Raw genomic sequence first — 13,698 nt, forward strand, 5'->3', positions numbered from 1 at the left:
AATATTTCTGTGTTTCAAAATGTCCCCACTATTAGGCAATGTTTTGTGCAGTTAGTCTCCACTGCTGTTGTGAAGGTAGGGCTAGTCTCCACTGCTGCTGTGAAGGTAGGGCTAGTCTCCACTGCTGTTGTGAAGATAGGGCTAGTCTCCACTGCTGCTGTGAAGGTAGGGCTAGTCTCCACTGCTGTTGTGAAGGTAGGGCTAGTCTCCACTGCTGCTGTGAAGGTAGGGCTAATCTCCACTGCTGCTGTGAAGGTACGGCTAGTCTCCACTGCTGCTGTGAAGGTAGGGCTAGTCTCCACTGCTGCTGTGAAGGTAGGGCTAGTCTCCACTGCTGCTGTGAAGGTAGTGCTAGTCTCCACTGCTGTTGTGAAGGTAGGGCTAGTCTCCACTGCTGCTGTGAAGGTAGGGCTAGTCTCCACTGCTGCTGTGAAGGTAGGGCTAGTCTCTACTGCTGCTGTGAAGGTAGGGATAGTCTCCACTGCTGCTGTGAAGGTAGGGCTAGTCTCCACTGCTGTTGTGAAGGTAGGGCTAGTCTCCACTGCTGTTGTGAAGGTAGGGCTAGTCTCCACTGCTGCTGTCAAGGTAGGGCTAGTCTCCACTGCTGCTGTGAAGGTAGGGCTAGTCTCCACTGCTGCTGTGAAGGTAGGGCTAGTCTCCACTGCTGCTGTGAAGGTAGGGCTAGTCTCCACTGCTGCTGTGAAGGTAGGGCTAGTCTCTACTGCTGCTGTGAAGGTATGGCTAGTCTTCACTGCTGCTGTGAAGGTACGGCTAGTCTTCACTAACTAACTAATGTGTGTCAGACAGTTGCTGACCTCCACAAAGTCGTCACTGCACCAGAGGGGGATTGGCGTGCCCCAATAGCAGTTTCTGGAAACGGCCAAATCACGTGTATCCCTCAGCCAGTCACCAAAACACTGCTCCAGCACGAACTCAGGAACCCTGGGAGTAGAGGGGCGAGTCAGAAAGGAGGGTGGGGGGTAGAGAGTAGGAGAGATACAGATGGGGTGGAGGGTGAGGGGGTAGAGAGAAAGAGAGATACAGATGGGGTGGATGGTGATGGGGTAGAGAGAAGGAGAGATACAGATGGGGTGGAGGGAGAGAGAGAAGGAGAGAAGGAGAGATACAGATGGGGCGGATGGAGAGAGAGAAGGAGCGAAGGAGAGATACAGATGGGGCGGAGGGAGAGAGAGAAGGAGAGAAGGAGAGATACAGATGGGGCGGATGGAGAGAGAGGAGAGAAGGAGAGATACAGATGGGGCGGAGGGAGAGAGAGAAGGACAGACCAAACACCACAGTTAGGTTGATGGAGAATCAGATGAATAATACACCTGTTCCAGATCACTCCCTTTTCCCTATATAATGCTAAACTAGAAGTGCCTATGGGCCCTGGTGAAAACTAGTCCACTTTAAAAGGGTGCCATTAGGGCCGCAGCCAACCCTTAGGAGACATAGAAAAGAAACATTCAGCTAGACAGGAGGACTGGATGAATAGAATGAGTTCTATTGACTTATGTAACATCCTGCAACACGTCTGTCAGCATGGGAACAGTTGATGGGAAAATTATTCTCCCGGAACAAGGGACAAGTGGTGTGAGAAACAGTAGTTCAACCCACAACCTACCCACACGAGACAGCTGCTCGTCCCCAAGACCAAACCGACAGAGTGTTGCTGAAACAAACATGATCAAATGTCTGCTGCGGCTTCTGGTAAAAAATAGACGATAAACAACATTCACAACCAATGTTCTAGCTGAGTTTAACTGATCTGGTGATGTACTCTTTTACCTGAAGACTGGCCTGAACTACCCCTGAAGACTGGCCTGAAATCCCCCTGACGACTGGCCTTGAACTACCCCTGAAGACTGGCCTGAACTACCCCTGAAGATGGCTTCTTTTACCTGAAGACTGGCCTGAACTACCCCTGAAGACTGGCCTGAAATCCCCCTGAAGACTGGCCTTGAACTACCCCTGAAGACTGGCCTGAACTACCCCTGAAGACTGGCCTGAAATCCCCCTGAAGACTGGCCTTGAACTACCCCTGAAGACTGGCCTGAACTACCCCTGAAGACTGGCCTGAACTACCCCTGAAGACTGGCCTGAACTACCCCTGAAGACTGGCCTGAACTCACCTGAAGATTGGCCTGAACTCACCTGAAGATTGGCCTGAACTACCCTGAAAACTGAACTACCCCTGAAGACTGGCCTGAACTACCCCTGAAGACTGGCCTGAACTACCCCTGAAGATTGGCCTGAACTACCCCTGAAAACTGGACCTAACTACCCCTGAAGACTGGCCTGAACTACCCCTGAATATGGCCTGAAATCCCCCTGAAGACTGGCCTGAACTACCCCTGAAAACTGGACCTAACTACCCCTGAAGACTGGCCTGAAATCCCCCTGAAGACTGGCCTGAACTACCCCTGAAAACTGGACCTAACTACCCCTGAAGACTGGCCTGAAATCCCCCTGAAGACTGGCCTGAACTACCCCTGAAGACTGGCCTGAACTACCCCTGAAGATTGGCCTGAACTACCCCTGAAAACTGCACCTAACTACCCCTGAAGACTGGCCTGAACTACCCCTGAATATGGCCTGAAATCCCCCTGAAGACTGGCCTGAACTACCCCTGAAAACTGGACCTAACTACCCCTGAAGACTGGCCTGAAATCCCCCTGAAGACTGGCCTGAACTACCCCTGAAAACTGGACCTAACTACCCCTGAAGACTGGCCTGAAATCCCCCTGAAGACTGGCCTGAACTACCCCTGAAGACTGGCCTGAACTACCCCTGAAGACTGGCCTGAACTACCCCTGAAGACTGGCCTGAACTACCCCTGAAGACTGGCCTGAACTACCCCTGAAGATGGCCTGAACTACCCCTGAATATGGCCTCTTTTACCTGAAGACTGGCCTTAACTACCCCTGAAGACTGGCCTGAACTACCCCTGAAGACTGGCCTGAACTACCCCTGAAGACTGGCCTGAACTACCCCTGGAGACTGGCCTGAACTACCCCTGAATATGGCCTCTTTTACCTGAAGACTGGCCTGAACTACCCCTGAAGACTGGCCTGAACTACCCCTGAAGACTGGCCTGAACTACCCCTGAAGACTGGCCTGAACTACCCCTGAAGACTGGCCTGAACTACCTCTGAAGACTGGCCTGAACTACCCCTGAAGACTGGCCTGAACTACCCCTGAGGACTGGCCTGAAATCCCCCTGAAGACTGGCCTGAACTACCCCTGAAGACTGGCCTGAAATCCCCCTGAAGACTGGCCTGAACTACCCCTGAAGACTGGCCTGAACTACCTCTGAAGACTGGCCTGAACTCACCTGAAGACTGGCCTGAACTACCCCTGAAAACTGGCCTGAACTACCCCTGAAGACTGGCCTGAACTACCCCTGAAGACTGGCCTGAACTACCCCTGAAGACTGGCCTAACATTTTTAATATGGTCTCTCTTTTCTGTCTGTCTCTTACCATTTTCCTCATTCCTACGGTGGCCTTCTCTGTGAACAGATCGTACTAGGAACATTGTAGTTAATTTCGGGAACTCAACTAACCAGCAGAGCAAAAGGCTGGAGAGGACATTAATAAGTTACCATGGCCATCTATCCTCCTGTCTTTTCTCTCGGTATCTTATCTTTTCTTTTCCTCTTTCCTACAGAGCCCTTCACAGTACTACGAACACAGCAGATCATTGAATTTCCTTTCACAGGAGAAATGCAGCAAGGACAGAAAAATAAATTGTCGACAATACGTTGAACTATGGCCTGATAGACATCAAACATGTCTAACATCCTTACCCATTTTAACTATCTGTAACAATCCCTGTGTACCAATTTATTTAACCTTTTCCCTGAAGTGTGCACTTGTGCACTATTGTACTTACAACAGACGGTGCTTAAACCATATCTATACTTTTAAATCCATGTGGGGTAGCTGTGGAAAAGCACACACAAGGAAAAAGGAAGGAGCATTGGGAAACCAGGGACTCATTAACATTCTGAACTCAGTGACTTACTAAAGAGCTAGAAAGATTACCACTGAATCAGTCTATATCGAGCTGGCCTCTATTTCACATCCTGTCAGGTTTTTTTGCACAAAAAATGTACTGAGGTGCCATCCATCTTTATTAATTGAAGTGCAGAGGGTCTAACTCCTCCCATCGTCCTTCTTTATTAATTGAAAGGTTTTACTCCTCCCATCATCCATCTTTATGTTACGTTCGTCTGAAGGATGAGACCAAGGTGCAGCGTGGCAGGTGAACATTTTCTCTTTATTAAAATGAACACCGTCAAAATACAAAAAATACCGTCGAAATACAAAAAAAAAACGCAAAGTCCTGCAGGCTACAAAGCAGCTATACACTGGGAAAAGGCTGCCTAAACATGATCCCCAATCAGAGACAACGAAAGACAGCTGCCTCTGATTGTGAACCATATCAGGCCAACATAGAAATAAAAAAAACATAGATATACATAATCAAGAATACCCACCCAAATCACGCCCTGACCTAACCAAATAGAGAAATAAAAAGGCTCTCTACGGTCAGGGCGTGACACTTTATTAATTGAAAGGTTTAACTCCTCACATCAACCATCTTTATTAATAGAAAGGTTCTATCTCCTCCCATTATCCATCTTTATTAATAGAAAGGTTCTATCTCCTCCCATTATCCATCTTTATTAATAGAAAGGTTCTATCTCCTCCCATTATCCATCTTTATTAATTGAAAGGTTCTATCTCCTCCCATTATCCATCTTTATTAATTGAAAGGTTCTATCTCCTCCCATTAACCATCTTTATTAATAGAAAGGTTCTATCTCCTCCCATTATCCATCTTTATTAATTGAAAGGTTATAACTCCTCCCATCATCCATCTTTATTAATAGAAAGGTTCTAACTCCTCCCATCATCCATCTTTATTAATTGAAAGGTTATAACTCCTCCCATCATCCATCTTTATTAATAGAAAGGTTCTAACTCCTCCCATCAGCCATCTTTATTCATTGAAACATTCTAACTCCTCCCATTATCCAAGCAGCCCTCTTTCTTTTCATCAAAATTTCCTCAGTGCAACCCAAATAGCACCCTATTCGCTATCTAGTACTGTCATATTCGTGTATGTAGGTGACAGGGAAGCCAGGCGCAGGAGAAACCAAGTTGCTTAATATGGAGTATTTAATGAAAAAACTAACTCCACAACCAAAGTACAAAAAACCTGGCTAAAGTATACCCGTCGCACACCGATACACAAACCCACGTAACATAACATCACAAACAATCACCGACAAGGACATGAGGGGAAACAGAGGGTTAAATACACAACATGATTAATTGGATTGGAACCAGGTGTGATGGAAGACAAGACAAAACCAATGGAAAATGAAAAACTGATCAATGATGGCTAGAAGACCGGTGACGTCGACCGCCGAGCACCACCCGAGCAACGAGGGGCATCGACTTCGGCAGAAGTTGTGACAAGTACACTGCTTTTGACCAGACAGCCACGGAACACAGAGGGCCCTGGTCAAATACGGTACACTATAAATGGAACAGGGTGCTATTTGGGATGCTTCCCTGGTGTTTGGGCCACGCCGCTCCTTTCCCAGGAGAATATATAAATAGCATCAGGTTCCTCAAAGCTGAATGAGTTCATCAATTCCCATTTGAGAGAGGCATTTCTATTTAGGCCCCCAATATATTAATTTAATGACCCCCCCGCCCCCCCCCCCCCCCCCCCCCCCCCATACTAAATGTAGAATGTAGAGTGTAGAGTGTAGAGTGTAGAGTGTAGAATGTAGAATGTGCTGCTACGGTCTTGGATAGATGTTGGAACAGACCTATTCAATATCCACGACACAAATGACACCCTTTTAACCATTTAGTTCTAAAGTAGTGCACTATATAGGGAATAGGGCTCTGGTCTAAAGTAGTGCACTATATAGGGAATAGGGCTCTGGTCTATAGTAGTGTACTATATAGGGAATAGGGCTCTGGTCTATAGTAGTGTACTATATAGGGAATAGGGCTCTGGTCTAAAGTAGTGTACTATATAGGGAATAGGGCTCTGGTCTAAAGTAGTGTACCATATAGGGAATAGGGCTCTGGTCTAAAGTAGTGCACTATATAGGGAATAGGGTGCCATTTGTGACACACACATGTGTTTCTAAGATGGGCCAGAATAAGGAGAGGAGGACGGGAGCAGCGTACTATTCATCACAATACTTCCCCATCAGTTTATACTGATGGACAGATTAACCCACAGTCACTCCCTGGTAGAGACCAGACCTCCGGCATAGTGAAGGAGGACAGATTAACTCACAGTCACTCCCTGGTAGAGACGAGACCTCCAGCATAATGAAGGAGGACAGATTAACTCACAGTCACTCCCTGGTAGAGACGAGACCTCCGGCATAATGAAGGAGGACAGATTAACTCACAGTCACTCCCTGGTAGAGACAAGACCTCCAGCATAGTGAAGGAGGACAGATTAACCCACAGTCACTCCCTGGTAGAGACGAGACCCCTAATGAAGGAGGACAGACGCTACCATTCAAAAGTTTGGGGTCACTTAGAAATGTCCTTGTTTTTGATAGAAAAGCAATTTTTTTGTCCATTAAAATAACATCAAAGTCATCAGAAATACAGTGTAGACATTGTTAATGTTGTAAATCACTATTGCAGCTTGAAAAGGCAGATTTTTTATGGAATATCTACATAGGCGTACAAAGGCCCATTATCAGCAACCATCACTCCTGTGTTCCAATGGCATGTTGTGTTAGCTAATCCAAGTTAATCATTTTAAAAGGCTAATTAATCCTTAGAAAACACTTTTGCAATTATGTTAGCACAGCTGAAAACTGTTGTTCTGATTAAAGAAGCAATAAAACTGGCCTTCTTTAGACTAGCTGAGTATCTGGAGCATCAACATTTGTGGGTTCGATTACAGGCTCAAAATGGCCAGAAACAAAGATCTTTCTCCTGAAACTTGTCAGTCTATTCTTGTTCTGAGAAATGAAGGGAGTGCGAGAAATTGCCAAGAAACTGAAAATCTCGTAAACTATGTGTAATACTCCCTTCATAGAACAGTGCAAACTATCTCTAACCAGAATAGAAAGAGGAGTGGGAGGCCCCGGTGCACAACTGAGCAAGAGGACAAATACATTAGAGTGTCTAGTTTGAGAAACACACGCCTCACAAGTCTTCAACTGGCAGCTTCATTAAATAGTACAAGCAAAACACAAGTCTCAAAGTCAAAAGTGAAGAGGCGACTCCGGGATGCTGGCCTTGACGTACTGCCTTTAGCAGTGTAACCGATGTGAAATGGCTAGTTAGTTAGCGGTGGTGCGCGCTAATAGCGTTTCAATCGGTGACGTCACTCGCTCTGAGACTTGAAGTAGGGTTTCCCCTTGCGTCGCAAGGGCCGCGGCTTTTGTGGCGCGATGGGTAACGGTGCTTCGGTGGGTGTCAGTTGTTGATGTGTGCAAGGGTCCCTGGTTCGAGCCCTTGTTGGGGCGAAGAGAGGGACGGAACCTACACTGTTACATTGATGCTGTTGACCCGGATCATTGGTTGCTGCGGAAAAGGAGGAGGTCAAAGGGGGGGTGAGTGTAACCGATGTGAAATGGCTAGTTAGTTAGCGGTGGTGGGCGCTAATAGCGTTTCAATCGGTGACGTCACTCGCTCTGAGACTTGAAGTAGGGTTTCCCCTTGCGTCGCAAGGGCCATGGCTTTTGTGGAGCGATGGGTAACGTTGCTTTGTGGGGTGTCAGTTGTTGATGTGTGCAAGGGTCCCTGGTTCGAGCCCGGGTTGGGGCGAAGAGAGGGACGGAACCTACACTGTTACAGCAGCAAAGCACCCGGAGGAGTCTACAGGACAGCTGGTCTCTCTGGCAGATGTTATTCTCCATACACACACACTGTATTTTTTATCTTTTTATTTTTTCCTCCTGAGGGGGGAAAGAGGTATCACATTTCATCAGATCAGCTCCATTACATTTAAAAAAAAATTCAAAATACTACAATTTTTATTTCACCAGGTTAGCCAGTTGAGAACAAGTTCTCATTTACAACTGCGACCTGGCCAAGATAAAGCAAAGCAGTGCGACAAAAACACCATCACAGAGTTACACATGGAATAAACAAATGTACAGTCAAAAACACAATAGAAAAATGTATGTACAGTCATGGCCAAAAGTTTTGAGAATGACACAAATATTAATTTTCACAAAGTCTGCTGCCTCAATTTGTATGATGGCAATTTGCATATATTCCATAAGTCCCTCTTTGCCATGCAAATGAACTGAATCCCCCAAAAACATTTCCACTGCATTTCAGCCCTGCCACAAAAGGACCAGCTGACATCATGTCAGTCATTCTCTCGTTAACACAGGTGTGAGTGTTGACGAGGACAAGGCTGGAGATCACTTTGTTATGCTGATTGAGTTCAAATAACAGACTGGAAGCTTGAAAAGGAGGGTGGTGCTTGGAATCATTGTTCTTCCTCTGTCAATCATGGTTACCTGCAAGGAAACACGTGCCATCATCATTGCTTTGCACAAAAAGGGCTTCACAGGCAAGGATATTGCTGCCAGTAAGATTGAACCTAAATCAATCATTTATCAGATCATCAAGAACTTCAAGGAGAGCGGTTCAATTGTGGTGAAGAAGGCTTCAGGGCGCCCAAGAAAGTCCAGCAAGCGCCAGGACCGTCTCCTACAGTTGATTCAGCTGCGGGATCGGGATACCACCAGTACAGAGCTTGCTCAGGAATGGCAGCAGGCAGGTGTGAGTGCATCTGCACGCACAGTGAGTTGAAGACTTTTGGAGGATGGCCTGGTGTCAAGAAGGGCATTTTCTCTGATGAATCACCTATCCGATTGTTTGGGTCATATGGAAAAAAGCTTGTCCGGAGAAGACAAGGTGAGCGCTACCATCAGTCCTGTATCATGCCAACAGTAAAGCATCCTGAGACCATTCATGTGTGGGGTTGCTTCTCAGCCAAGGGAGTGGGCTCACTCACAATTTTGCCAAGAACACAGCCATGAATAAAGAATGGTACCAACACATCCTCTGAGAGCAACTTCTCCCAACCATCCAGGAACAGTTTGGTGACGAACAATGCCTTTTCCAGCATGATGGAGCACCTTGCCATAAGGCAAAAGTGATAACTAAGTGGCTCAGGGAACCAAACATTGATATTTTGGGTCCATGGCCAGAAAACTCCCCAGACCTTAATCCCATTGACAACTTGTGGTCAATCCTCAAGAGGCAGGTGGACAAACAAAAACCCACAAATTCTGACAAACTCCAAGCATTGATTATGCAAGAATGGGCTGCCATCAGTCAGGATGTGGCCCAGAAGTTAATTGACAGCATGCCAGGGCGGATTGCAGAGGTCTTGAAAAAGAAGGTTCAACACTGCAAATATTGACTCTTTGCATCAACTTCATGTAATTGTCAATAAAAGCCTTTGACACTTATGAAATGCATATAATTATACTTCAGTATTCCATAGTAACATCTGATGAAAATATCTAAAGACACTGAAGAAGCAAACTTTGTGGAAATTAATATTTTTGTCATTCTCAAAACTTTTGGCCACGACTGTATATATAAGGGGGATAAAATCTTCCAGCTCTGCAGATTTTGCTGTGAGGAGGCAGAGTCATTAGATCATTTATTTTGGTATTGTCCATATGTAGCTCGTTTTTGGTCACAGGTCCAGGAATGGCTGAAGAATTGTAACATTTACCTAGAACTAACGCTGCAGATAGCAATACTGGGTGATTTGAAAAGCCATAGGCAATCAATAATATATCAATTATTTTAGCAAAAATAAATCTTTAATTTACAATCTGCAGAAACTATGAGAATAGATGGCCAATAGAAATCCAAAATGGATGGTGTTAAGAGAAAGATGGGAGGGGTTGAATGGAGCTTAAGAGTGGGACTAATAAGATAAATGTAAAACATACTGGTCTGTAAAATGTATATAGGTTCAGAAATTGTGAAATAGCACAGTTACAAATAGAAATCAAACTGGATGGACATCAGAAATAGAGGAAGGACAAAAACAAACAAAATATAACTACTGTAAAATTGATTGTGTCTGTAAAATGTGTATAAGATGAATAAACTGAAGGTAGAAGCCTAAGTGTTATTGTTTATTTGTCACTGAATCTTCAAATTCATAAAGGAGCCAAGCGTGTCGGTAATTCCACATCTTTATTAAGGGAAACCGAAACCAAAACAATAAACAGGTACGCAGCAAGAAACATAACACACTGTGCCGTACACACACGGAAATAACAATAACCCACAAACACAGGTGGGGAACAGGCTGCCTAAGTATGATTCCTAATCAGAGACAACGATAGACAGCTGCCTCTGATTAGGAACCATACTCGGCCCAAAACAAAAAAAATACAAAACAACATAGACATACATAGGATGCCCACCCCATGTCACACCCTGACCTAACCACACAGAGAAAAACGACTCTCTCAGGTCAGGGCGTGACATTATTAGTTTACTCCAATTAGGGGAAGGGTAGTAGGGTTTGCGGGGAATAATAAAGGTATATTCTAAAAATAAAAGTTCATACACGTACAAATATATATACACACAAACACAAAAACTATATAGGGGATTGGAAATGATGCAGAAAATTACATTGATGGAAGCAACAATCTAGCCTCAATATTAAAGCTGACCCCCCCCCCCTGAGAAACAAGAGGTAAAAGGGTGGGAATACTGTGCGAAGGCTTTGTGTGTGTTTGATAGAGATAGTTACAACACTGTATATACACATAATATGACATTTGAAATGTCTTTATTCTTTTGGAACTTCTGTGAGTGTAGTGTTTACTGTTTATTTCACTCATCAACTTCACATGTTTTGGCAACGTTAACATACGTTTCCCATGCCAATAAAGCCCCTTGAGTTGGTAGACATACACAGTACCAGTCAAAAGCTAACACCTACTCATTCCAGGGTTTTTATTTATTTGTACTATTTTCTAAATTGTAGAATAATAGTGAAGACATGAGAACTATATAAGTGTTTAACAAATCAAAATATATTTTATATTTGAGATTCTTCAAATAGCCACCCTTTGCCTTTATGACAGCTTTGCACACTCTGGGCATTCTCTCAACCAGCTTCACCTGGAATGCTCTTCCAAGAGTCTTGAAGGAGAGGAGTGTACCTTAATCTCTATACAGAGAGGAGAGGGCTGAGACTGTACCTTATTCTCTATACAGAGAGGAGAGGGCTGAGACTCTACCTTAATCTCTATACAGAGAGGAGAGGGCTGAGACTCTACCTTAATCTCTATACAGAGAGGAGAGGGCTGAGACTGTACCTTAATCTCTATACAGAGAGGAGAGGGCTGAGACTGTACCTTAATCTCTATACAGAGAGGAGAGGGCTGAGACTGTACCTTATTCTCTATACAGAGAGGAGAGGGCTGAGACTGTACCTTATTCTCTATACAGAGAGGAGAGGGCTGAGACTGTACCTTAATCTCTATGCAGGGAGGAGAGGGCTGAGACTGTACCTTATTCTCTATGCAGGGAGGAGAGGGCTGAGACTGTACCTTAATCTCTATACAGAGAGGAGAGGGCTGAGACTCTACCTTAATCTCTATACAGAGAGGAGAGGGCTGAGACTGTACCTTAATCTCTATGCAGAGAGGAGGTCTGTGTTCTCTGCTGCAGCAGCAGCAGGAGGAGAGCTGGGTGAGGTTAGGCAGACACAAGGCACATCCACTCAACGTATCCATCACTTTGTCACAGCGAGACTCTGCCATGACATAGAACACAGACAGCGTTGTTGTTATAACACATTCATAACAGGCTTTGGTGACAACATTCTATAAACACATACACAAATTTACAGTCAAAGACATTAGGGGCAGGTTTCCCAGACTCCTATTTAGCCTGGCTGTGGACAAAAACAAAAAACTCAATGGAGAATCTAATTTCCTCATGGTGTTGTGGAATATGTCGTTTCCTCCTATTGTGTTGTGGAATATGTCTGGTCCCAAATAGCACCCTATTATCTTCATAGTACACTGCTTTTCATTGAATGAGCCAGAGGAAAGGACTGCCTCCTTTGCGACTGTAGAATATAGAGCTGAAACCTCTACACTACAGACATAAACATAGTCATCAACTAAAAAATAACATTCTACAGTCGCAAAGGAGGAATTTCCTCTGGCTCATTCAATCAAAAAGCAGTGTACTATGAAGGAAATAGGGTGCTATTTGGGACGCAGGCATGATAAAACCTGAAACATGTCAAACCCTGATAATAAAGTAAAGACAACACGTACCTGGCCTTTCCTGCTGGACCTTCAATGACAGCTGGCGGACAAAGTCTAATGGGAGCTTCACAGCCTCCTGCAACAACATGGATTAACTAATGAATTAATCTACATCATTAATCTATACCATTAAAATCTATATCAGGGAACATAAGAACTGACTAATCTCTGAAGTTTGAACTATTTGACTGCCATATGGAACTAATAAAGTACTTCCATTTCAAATAACAGCTACCACGCTAGCGGCTTGAGGCCGCTACCACGCTAACAGCATGACACCGCTACCACGCTGACGGCTTGAGACCGCTACCACGCTAACGGCTTGAGACCGCTACCACGCTAACGGCATGACACTGCTACCACGCTAACGGCATGACACCGCTACCACGCTAACGTCATGAGGCCGCTACCACGCTAACGGCATGAGGCCGCTACCACGCTAACGGCATGACACCGCTACCACGCTAACGGCATGACGCCGCTACCACGCTAACGGCATGAGGCCGCTACCACGCTAACGGCATGACGCCGCTACCACGCTAACGGCATGACACCGCTACCACGCTAACGGCATGACACCGCTACCACGCTAACGGCATGAGGCCGCTACCACGCTAACGGCATGACACCGCTACCACGCTAACGGCATGACACCGCTACCACGCTAACGGCATGACACCGCTACCACGCTAATGGCACTACATGACACCGCTACCACGCTAACGGCATGATGCCGCTACCACGCTAACGGCATGACACCGCTACCACGCTAACGGCATGACACCGCTACCACGCTAACGGCATGACACCGCTACCACGCTAACGGCATGACACCGCTACCACGCTAATGGCATTACATGACACTGCTACTACGCTAATGGCATTACATGACACCGCTACCATGCTAATGGCATTACATGACACCGCTACCACGCTAACGGCGTTACTTGTATGTACAGTGTGTGCAAATGTAGTAAGGTTAAGGAGGTAAGGCAATAAATAGGCCACAGTGGCAAAATAATTACAATTTAGCATTAACACTGGAGTGATAGATGTGCAGATGATGATGTGCAAGTAGAGCTACTGGTGGGGATGAGGTAGTTGGGTGTGCTATTTACAGATGGGCTGTGTACAGGTACAGTGATCGGTAAGCTGCTCTGACAGCTGATGCTTAAAGTTCACAGACAATTCGTTCCAGTCACTGACAGCAGAGAACTGGAAGGAAAGGCGGCAAAAGTAGGTGTTGGCTTTGGGGATGACCAGTGAGATATACCTGATGGAGTGCGTGCTATGGGTGGGTGTTGTTATCGTGACCAGTGAACTGAGATAAGGCAGAGTTTTACCTAGCAGAGACTTGTAGAT

General features: G+C 45.5%; 1 long non-coding RNA gene across 1 annotated transcript; it reads right to left on the minus strand.

Annotated features, from left to right (window-relative positions):
* Nucleotides 1-856: 856 nt before the first annotated feature.
* Nucleotides 857-12,414, minus strand: LOC115207058 (uncharacterized). The gene is made up of 3 exons (XR_003880896.1): nt 12,346-12,414; nt 11,686-11,813; nt 857-942 (listed from the first exon to the last, which is right to left on the minus strand). It is a non-coding gene; the product is annotated as an uncharacterized LOC115207058 (long non-coding RNA).
* Nucleotides 12,415-13,698: the final 1,284 nt, after the last annotated feature.

The sequence above is a fragment of the Salmo trutta genome, chromosome 14 (assembly GCF_901001165.1).
Source record: "Salmo trutta chromosome 14, fSalTru1.1, whole genome shotgun sequence".
Lineage (NCBI taxonomy): Eukaryota > Metazoa > Chordata > Actinopteri > Salmoniformes > Salmonidae > Salmo > Salmo trutta.